Raw genomic sequence first — 10,536 nt, forward strand, 5'->3', positions numbered from 1 at the left:
GGAAGACAGTGGAAAGTACCTGGCCCTGGCCCAACCTCAGCTGGTCCAGCTGGCCTGCTGGCCTCTGCATCACCAGCGTCACTGAGGTCTGGGACATCCCCTCCAAGGAGATCATGGAGAGGGTTATGAAGCCTGCATCCCAGCATAGATGTGGGAAGGAGCCTGGAGAGTAGGGGCTACCAGTGGACCACCACTCTGCCCCAGTGTACCCCTTCCTACTGTGGGATTTGGGGGGAGTCCCTAAGAGACTTTTCTATCTATAAAATAGCACTACCAGAGCCTTCACCTAGGACGAGGGTGCACAGAAGGAGTAGAAGAGAAAGTTTAAGTAAATGTGGCACCAGCAAGCTGTGAGGGACACTAATGTTGCTATCATCAGACCCAGCAACTGACACAAGCTTCAAGGGGCACAATGAGGCAAAGGAAAACTCTGGGGTCCTGAGCATGGCTTAACCTCTCAGAGCCTCTGTTTCCTCATCTGCAATATGGACATAACAACAGCACTTCCTTAACTGGGCTCTGTGTGATCCCACAAGAGAGTGCTTGTCCAGGGCCCACGCTTCCAGGCACAGGTCAAGGATAGCTCCCCTGCACCTTAACACCAAGCAACTGTCACCCAAGCTAACTGATGACATTCTAGATTAACTGCTGTCACTGCCGGGGCTTCCTTCACTGCAGCTATAAACATGGTAGAATTCTGTCTCAGATTGGAGGCCAGAGGAGGCCACCATATCTTCCCCATTAGTGATGGCATTTACTACCTGTTGGGCGCTAAGCTGGAACTGGATCGACTGGGTCATGTGGACAAGGTCTTGGCATCCAGAGAGCTGGGTTAGAAAACACACAATTATCAAAAAGTCCAAATGAACTCAAAACCATAGGAAAGACTTGGAGTTCTGGGAGAAGTTTTTAAGGAGGGTCCCACTTAATGGAAGGAGAAGGGAGGCATTGAGTGACATGGCCTGGCTTCCAGTCAAGGCCGGTGGTATGCTCAGATCCTGGAGAACGAAACAGGTTGGGCCTGACTCTCAGAGGAGCAAGGCTGAGGTGTGACATGTGATGCCAGCCAGAGGTGGGGCAGTGCTGAGTCACTGGTCAGGGAGGCGTGGAAGCTAGAGCCGCACCTGGGAGAGTGTTGGTCCCTGGGGATGCACTGCCAGGAACAGGGGTGGAGCATTCATCTTGGGGGAGTTGAGCAGGGAGACTTCTGCCCAGCATAGAGGGCTCCAGTGAGACTGCTTGGGTTTATCCCACCCACCACATATTAGCTGTCCTTGGGCAGAGACTTCAGTCCCAGCCTTGGCTCCTAGGTGTGAACAGCACCTGCTGTACACAGGTGAGGACTGAATCCAGCCTGTTGAGCATTTAACACAGTGAGTGACCCAGTGTGAGTATGGGTGGCAGCAATTGTCATCACTGTTATGAGGGGAGGGCTGGGAGCAATTCTCCCTCCTCCCATCTGCCGCCTCCCTCTGAGCTGGGTCCCAACTTCACACACACCAGGACTGATCACATCAGAAAGGCACAGAACCTGGGAAACCCCTGGTTCCACCCCTACCTCAAACAGGAGTCTTCTCTGCATCTCGCCCAGCCTCTTCTTACATGCCTCCACGGAGAGAGGACTCACACTCTATGAGGCAGCCTGCTCCACATTCAGACAGCTCTGAACACAAGTTCACTAGGCTAAGCCAAAATCTGCACCCTGTAAGCTGCCCCTTAATGGAAGCAAGTTTCCTGCCAGGGACTTTCCAATGTCTGCAATCCACCCATCCCACAAATGCTAGGGATCTCCTGAGCTGGGCCCCTGCCACTGCTCCAGCAAGCCTCCCCTGAACCTCAGCCTCTCCCAGATGGAGCAATTCCTTCCACAGGGACACAGACACCCCTCCAACACCCAGGCCTGTTGCTCTCTTCAGCAATACCCGCTTGGAGGCAGAAAGCTTTGGATTTCCATAGCCCTCCTGCTAATAATAGTTCACAGGCAAGGCCTCACACAAGCCCCACAGAATCCCTGGGAGACATCTCTTTATTGTGGTTTTAAAAAACCCCACATAACATAAAATGTATCACACTAAATATTTTTCTGTGGCATTGAGAACATTCATACTGTTGTATAACCATCACCACCATCATCTCCAGAACTATTTCATCTTGCAAAACAAACTCATACCCATTCTCCCCTCCTTCCACCATTCCACTTTCTATTTCTATGAATTTGATCACTCTGAGAAACTTAGGTAAGTGAGATCGTACAGTATTTGTCTTTTTGTGCCTGGTTCATTTCACTTAGCAGAATATCCTCAAGGTTCATTCAGGTTGTAGCCTGTGACAGGATTTCCTTCCTTTTAAAGGCTGAATTAAACTCCATCATATGGAGTTTGACTTGCACATTCTTCTGTGGATGATGAGTTGCTTCCACTTCTTGGCTATTTATGAATAATGAACATACGTGTACAAATGTCTCATTTTCCTAGGACCTCGCTTTTAGTTCTTTTCAGTATACAGCCAGAAGTGGGGCTACTGCTGAATCATGTGGGGATTCTCTTTTTAGTTTTTTGAGGAACAGCCGTGCTGCTTTCCTCAGGGCCTACAACTGATTTGCATTCACAATACTGTGTGAGTTTCCAATTTCTCCATGTTCTCACCAACACTGGTTTTCTGATTTTGCTTTTGTTTGGATAGTAGCCATCCTGATAGATGCAAGGTAGTTTAAGAAGATACCATTTTTATCCCCGTTTTATGGCAGAGGACAGGGGACTGGTGAAGATTGGTGACTTGCCAAAGGTCCCATGGGCAGCAGATGGCAGGGCTGGGATTCAAGCTCAGGCCTGTCTGTGACCTCCAACATTGAGCTTCTTGCAGGTCCTGGCCAAGGAAGAGCCCGTGATGCTGAAGAAGACTACCCCTGTGAGATGTAAGACTTCCCCCAGACCCTGTGTTCCCCCAACCTAGGCAACCCTGGAACCAGCACTTCAGGCCAGGCTTCCCTCTTGGACAGGCAGCTGCCAGATAGATCATGGAGCATTGGTGAGAAAGCAAGGGGGCAACATGGATTTTAGAATCTGGTGGAGCCATTGAGGCCACCTAAACAATGAGACACCTAGAGGTAGACCTGGCACACTCCATCCTGACCCACATCTCAACACTGTCATTTTCCATTTGCATGACTATGGGCAAACTAGGAGACTTCCCTGGACCTCAATCTCTTCATCTGTGAAATGGGGGGAGAATAAACGGAAGCTTGCAGGGAGTTGTATGTAAGCATTAAGTGAGTACTGGTCATACTGTACCAGGTTGAAGGGTGGACAGCAAACAGTGCCTGCCACCACTGCCTTCTCCCATACCATCCATCCCTATCCCACACTGCTATCCACTCTGCCCTCCCCTGGGAGGGGTTGGCGGAGCCTTGAGATTAAGAAGTCAGCCTCTCAGGTGACTCCTTTAAGGAGTAACATATTTGAGGGCATTTGTTTTGGTTTTTGTTTGGTTTGCTACTAGAGATTGAATCTAGGGTTGCTTTACCACCAAGCTATATCCCCAGTCTTTTTAAATTATGAGACAGGGTCTTGCTTAGTTGCTGAGGCTGGTCTTGAAATTGCAATCCTCCTGTCTTAGCCTCCAGAGTTGCTGAGATTATAGGCAAGCCCACCATGCCCAGCCACTGTTCTGGTCTTTTTAGAAAAACAAATAAACAAAATAACAGTAATTCTTTTGGTGAAATTAATATAGGAACACAAATATATTTGCTGCCATATTATTTGTAATAATGATAACTTGGCAGCACCTTGAATGTACTCAAGAGGGACTCATTGATAAGCCTTACTTATTAATGGGATTGTTAAGTCGCTAAAAAGAATGATGGAGATTTATACTTATTGGTATTCCATGACATACTGTTGAGTAGGGAAATAAACAAATAAGAAAAGTCATACATAGATGATCCTATGTGTGTTTATATAGACAGACTCACTACTCCAGGGATGGCTTCCTGATCAGTAGCAGTAGCAAGCATCACCCAAGAACCTGTTAGAAACAGATTTTGGGGCCCCACCCCAGTTCTTCGGGGAATCAGAACCTGTATTTCAACTCCCCAGTGATGATTCATGTGTGCGTTATACTTTAGAAGGTGATAAAGTGGGGCACTGTCTGGATAGTTGCCCCATCAAATATCATTAGAGGTTGAGGACCTCTGCTGGGAAAGCAAGGATTTTTTTCTTATTCTCTTCTGAATTGTGTATTTTTTATAATATACACATAATAAAAACAATAAAGCTACAAAAATGCTTGCAAAGATATGAGACTAAAAACTCTAGAACTCCTAGAAGAAAGCAAGAGGAAAAGCTTCATGATTTGGGACATGGCCATTATTTCTCAGTATGACCCCAAAAACTCAGGCAGCAAAAGCAAAGGTTGATAAATGAGACTACATCAAAATAGAAGTCTGTGCAGACAGGACGTGATCAACAGAATGAAAAGGTGACCTATAGGTAGGAGCAAATGCTTGCAAATTAGATAATTATAAGGAGTTAATATCAAGAATTTATATAGAACTCCTACAACTCAATAACCAAAAATCAAATAACCCAATAAAAACATGGCAAAGGACTTGAATAGACACTTTGCCAAAGATGATATACAAATGGATAACAAGTGTATGAAAATATTGTTGGTCATTAGGTTAACAACAACAACAAAAAAACCTCAATAAGATACCTCTTTGCACTCATATCAACAAGAACAGCAACTACTACTACTGTTACCAGAAAATAAGAAGTCTTGATCAGGATGTAGAGTCATACGAATCATTGTGCATTGTATAGCGGTTCCTCAAAAAAATAAATAAAAATAGAATTACCATATGATCCAGCTAATTTACTTTGGGGTATATATTGAAAATAATTGAAAGCAGACACTCAACATGATACCTGTACACTCACCTTATAAACATATTATTCACAATAGCCAAGAGATGGAAGCAAAGTAAGTGTTGACAGATTGGATAAGCAAAATATAATGTGTATGTATAAGATGAAGTGTCATTCAATCTTAAAAAGTAAGGAGATCCTGACACATGATACAACATGAATGAACCTTGAAGATGCTCTACTAATTGAAATAAGCCAGTCTCAAAATTATTGAGCGGGGTGCGGTGGTACACTCCTATAATCCCAGCTACTGAGGGGGGCTGCTTCAGGAGGATCCTAAGTTCCAGACTAACCATAATAACCTAGCAAGAGCCTGTCTCAAAATAAAATAAAAAGGGGTGGGGATACAGCTCAGTCATAGAGCCTCCTGGGTTTGATCCCAGTACTGTGGGGGGGAAACGCTGTGATTTCGCTTACACAGTGAATCTAGAGCAGACAAAATCATATAGATAGAAAGTAGAAAGATATTTACCAGGGGCCAGAGAGAGGAGAAAGGGAATTATTTAGTGAATTATTTAGTGGAATTATTTAGTGGATACAACAGTACACATGTACTTAACACAACTGAACTGTATACTCAAATAATATTAAAATGGTAAGAAATGCTTGCAAAGAGATTTTAATGACATAAGAAAATTGGAAGATAAAGCAGGAAACACCAGTTCTTAGTCTGAATGTGGACTTTCTCATGCTGCCAGAGACAATGGGAAGCCCAGAAAGCTTTGAAACAGGGGCCTGATCTTTCCTAACAGTTGCCAGAGCTGGGTGTGCTTGGCACATACCTATAAACCCAGGAGGCTGAGGCAGGAGGACCACAAGTTTGAGGCCAGCCTAGGCAACTTAGCAAGATCCTATCTCAAAGTTTAAAAAGAAAAGTTGGAGTGTAGTTAATGGAATAGTGAATGCCTAGTAAGCTCACGTGTGAGCCCCTGGGTTCAGGGTTGGGGAGGAGCCAAGGCCAGGTCATATCATCCTCAATTCAAAATCCTCTCTGGCTTCTCTTACTAAGATGAAAATCAAAATCCTAACCATGGCCTCCAGGACCTGGTATGTTCTTGCTCTGCCCTGAACACTTATTATCTACCATTCTCCTCTTTTATCACTGCTTGGCTTCAGTTTCTCCAAACTTCAGCCTAAAAATTCTGGGGGGTCCACATCTTCTTGTCTTTTTAAATTCATCACCTAAACCTTTCTAACTGTAGCCAAGACTCAACACATACACATCCCTGGCCTGAAGAGGCTCAAGGGGCAGACTGGCTGGTCCTCCAGGCAGGGTCAGTGACCTTCCAGGCTGCCATGCATGGACACATCTCTCCCTGCAGTCCCTGGGAAACTCAGGAGGTAGTTCTCAGGCCAACCTCAGCGAAGGTCTCAGAAGAAAGACACCACTCCACAATTGTGGGACATGATTCTCAAACTCAAGCACAGAGGACAACCACAGCCTAGAACCCCCTTGGGATTGTCCCAGGCCTGGAGACCACAGTTCTCCAATCTCCATGGAGTCTCTTTTAGGCTCAAAGGGACAGACTGCCCATTTCAGACAAGTGGTCTCTTCCTCCCAAGTCTGAGTCAGGGCAGCTACAGGACAGTATTGTCTTAGGATCAGGGGCAGAGGATGGGAGTGGGGACAGCCTAATTGTCCTGAGCCCTAATCTGAGACTGTAGAAGAAATCCACATTCTCTGGTGGTGGTGGCTGGGATCAGAGCCCCAGAAACCAGGGCCCCAAGTCCCCAGCTAGGCTTCCCTGCACTAGGCCTAACCTGAAGTTTCCATTCTTGGCACTTAATTTTTCTGGGTGCCACCAAAGTCCCTGAGATGGAGTAGAAGGCTGGGGGCATGCCAGACACCCAATACCATGCCCCCTGAAATTGCCAGCACAGAATCTCAAATCTGCTTAAACCCTTAAGTCATTGAGATCAAGTTTAAATTCCCACTTGACCTTCCAGGCTCTTCACAGCTTGGTCCCAACTGACCATCTGATCTCATGCCAATGCCCCCTTTCCCTATACCCAGCTAACTCTGCAGTCCCCAGAGCTTCCCATCCCTCTCCAAATTCCACTTGGCTTTGGCACTTACTTTTCCCCTTCCTCTCAGTCCCTGCCTAACAGGCTACTCTTTGTCCTTCAGCTTAGGGCCATTTCCTGAGTGCCCAGACTGAAGTGATCATTGTCCCTGCTTTCTCAACACTGGGTGCTATTTCAAGAGCAGGGAGGCTGTCTTATGCAGTTGTCACCTGGTTTCCAGCGCCCAGCCAGCCAGTCAGATTAATGTTTATTGACAGAGATAATGAACACATTACTTTTCTGTATATCTTTATGTTTAATTTGGCTACATTTCGCAAAGGTCTTGGACCAGAACCTTAATCTTTCATAATAATGGGCCCCTAAGTGCCAGATGTTTACCTGTGCTGTCTCATATAATACTATGGCACAAGTTTTCAGATTTCCATTTCACAGATGAGGACACAAAGGCTCAGAGGAGGCCAATAACAGCCCACAGGTGGGGAGTGGCACTGTTAGGATTGGAATCCAGTCTCACTGGATCCAGAGCCTGAGCTCATTGTGCTGTGCGGCATCTGTGGCACCCAGCAACCTACCATAGTGGCAGCTGGGAGAGGAATAGACGGTGCACCCACAGACTTCCTGGGAATTCTTATTCTGTCCAAGCCCGAGTTGTAAGGAAGGTGGCTGAGAGCCAGGAAGGGTGGCATCCTCATCTCATAGCAGGGGTAGCTGAGAGCCTGGGATCCTTTGAAGGAGGAGGCCTGACCCTAATGCCCAGCCCTCCATCCTAGGGACACATGGCATTATAATCAAAAAGTTCTCTCGCCGGGTGCAGTGGCTCACACCTGTAATCCCCACCTCTTAGAAGGCTGAGACAGGAGGATCACGAATTCAAAGCCAGGCTCAGCAAAAGCAAGGTGCTAAGCAACTCTGTGAGACCCTGTCTTTAAATAAAATACAAAATAGGGAATGTGGCTCAGTGGTCAAGTGCCCCTGAGTTCAATCCATGGTACCAAATACAAACACACACACACATATACACACACACATACACACATACACACACACACACACACATACACACACATATCTAAAGAGTGAGGAAACTTTTCATTCCAGGTACAATGGGGCTGAAGAAGAAGATGACTTGACTTTCTCCTGCCTAGCTTATAAAATGGCTCAGGGAGAGCTCCAGCTTGGAAGCACCCTCTGGAGTGCTTCCTGAGTAGCAGACATTATGCTTCACATACACTGTCTCTGTCTTCCAACATCCCTAAGAAGTTTTATAATCTGTACTTTACACATGAACTGAGACGCAATGAAGTTACTAGGTGAGAGTTCTCAGTCAGCCAACTACTGTATACAAACCAAGCTCTTAACAACTATACTAGACTGCTTCCATTCACCTTCCTTAAAAATCCCCAGAGAACACAAGTTCCCCACCAACCTCATCATGCCACCAGGGTCCTAGAAATTAGTAAATGAGTCCTATAATTCTTCTGAGTGAGCTGACCCCAATATACAAAATGTTTTTGCCCTTTGTCCCAAGTATTCATCCTGGATGGAGAATAAACTGCAGGAAGTGGGGTGGTGGGGGAAACCTCAGCAAAACTAAAAAGACCCAAAAAAGTTATTTTCACAGAGTTGTCCATAAAAGATGAATTATTAATTACAAAAACACCTGGAAGCAATCCACCTTCCTCATCAAGAGGCAAAGGCATCCTAGGATGGGTTGTTATTGTGGCAAATACCACATGGACCTTAAGTGTCATAGTTTCTGTGCATTTAAAACAAGTTCAAAGTGTAAAAGCAGAACACTTTGTTTTAATTTCAGAAACACTGTCTGGGGCTAGAGTTGTGGCTCAGTGGTACAGCACTTGCCTGGCATGTGTGAGACCCTGCGCCACATATAAATAAATAAATAAAATAAAAGATCCATTGACAACAACAAAAAAATAATTAAAAAAAGAAACACTGAACGAGGAAGGCTTACTAATGCTATTTTTCCTTTCTTTTAAAGAATTTTACATCAATTAACTTTTGATAAGGTAATTCATGCAAGTGATAATTCATGCAACATGATACATTAAGGGTCTAAAGATCCAAAACAATAAATACATACTGGAGTAGCCCCCAGGAACCCAGAACAACCTTTTCGGAATGTGGGTTTGAAGACTGATAAAACTCAGAAGGGGTAACTTGTTTTATGGATTTATGTATCTGCTTTTTTCCTGCAAGGCTGTGAAGGCAAACATTAAAAAACAAAACCCAGAGCAGACAGTTCACACCATTTCTGAGATGTATTCTGGAGTTTCTTGGCTGGGACTGTTTTTGTCAATTTTAGTTCATGTTCCTCTTGCTGTGATGGGTGAAGCAGCAGCAGCAGCTAAATAATGAGGTTTAGCCAGTCATAAGTAACAGAGAGAGAGCAATCCTATGAAAAACAACAACAACAACTCTGCTTCTTACCTGCTTGAGTGCCAGGCTGTGGTCTTCTAAGGCTTGCTTTCAGCTTTAAGGGGTTCTAAGTCCTGGAGCAGATGCCTAGGGACTGTGGGCAGTGGGCACCAGATGGGAAAAGCTGTGGCTGCCCCCAGCCCACAAACTAGGCTTCCCATCTGATGAGAAGGGCGGGGAATGTAAGCCACTGCAGCTCCAACTTCACTCTGGAAGTTGGAACTGGAGCCAAGCAAGGGTGGGGCAGGGCCACATGGCCCCAGCCTGCCTTGAAGTGCAGTGTAAGGAGACTCAAACACAGAGGATCAGTCAGGGGACAGTTCTGACCAAGGGCAAGTATGGTGTGAGTCCCTAGAAATCAAACCATGGCTTTCAGGCAGGTTGGAGTGTTTTAAGAGATCCCCTCCAGAACATGGGGATCTTGACAAAAAACTTATCCTTCTCAGTGACTCAGAAGGTTGAAGCAGGAGGATTGCAAGTTCAAGACGAGCCTCAGCAATGTAGGCCCTAAGCAACTTAGACTCTGTCTAAAATAAAAAAATGAAAAGGGCTGGGGATGTAGCTCAGTCATTAAGAACCCTGGGTTCAATCCTCAGTACCAACAACAAGAAAAACAAAACCAAAAAACCCCAAAACCTCATCACAAAACTGAATATAGCTGGTGATGCTGTAATCACTGAAGCTTGTACATATAGGGACATTAGTTCTAGAAAAGGCCTTTCTCTGATGCATAATACCACTGCTGGAGACAGAAAAATGACCAAGTCTACCAGTCTTCAGATAGGGACCTGAGTTTAGGGAGGTGGAAAATTCCACAGCTGGTTACTGAGTCTAACCCCAAAGCCTCAGACCCAGCACTGTGGTTACTCCTGGAAAAAGAAGAGCCTCTCCCTCAGTCTATCTGCAAAGGCATGGGAAGTCTTGTTTTACCTGGATCACAGTGACTGGTCTGAGGGTGGCCCTCTCTAGCAGAGTTCTGTGGGTCTTCAGGGACAGCACCATAACCTTTCCAGAGTAGTTTTCAAATCAAGTTCCCTGATTTTACTAGACTGTATTTGGAGTAGTTGGGGGTGGCCAACTCCCTCCCTGAAAGGCATCCTTCAGCTCTCCCACCACCGGACATCACAATGGATGTTGTTGTTCAAAGAAG

At 45.5% G+C, this 10,536-nt stretch overlaps 1 protein-coding gene across 4 annotated transcripts in view; it reads right to left on the bottom strand.

The window, feature by feature from the left end:
* Nucleotides 1-9,812, bottom strand: part of Il34 (interleukin 34) — a 62,284-nt gene extending 52,472 nt beyond the window's left edge. The window contains exons 1-2 of one of the 4 annotated variants that reach the window (XM_046434437.2): nucleotides 1,559-1,670; nucleotides 762-827 (exon numbers count right to left, since the gene is read on the bottom strand). The gene's annotated coding sequence lies outside the window, so the exon portion shown is untranslated. Of the gene's footprint in view, nucleotides 1-761; nucleotides 828-1,558; nucleotides 1,691-9,398 lie in introns of those variants that run through there. The other 3 variants (XM_058575961.1, XM_046434435.2, XM_046434434.2) reach the window with 3 other exon arrangements.
* Nucleotides 9,813-10,536: the final 724 nt, after the last annotated feature.

Source organism: Marmota monax, unplaced genomic scaffold (assembly GCF_021218885.2).
Source record: "Marmota monax isolate L192 unplaced genomic scaffold, Marmota_monax_Labrador192_F-V1.1 WCK01_AAM20220418_F8-fsc00024, whole genome shotgun sequence".
Classification (NCBI taxonomy): Eukaryota; Metazoa; Chordata; class Mammalia; order Rodentia; family Sciuridae; genus Marmota; species Marmota monax.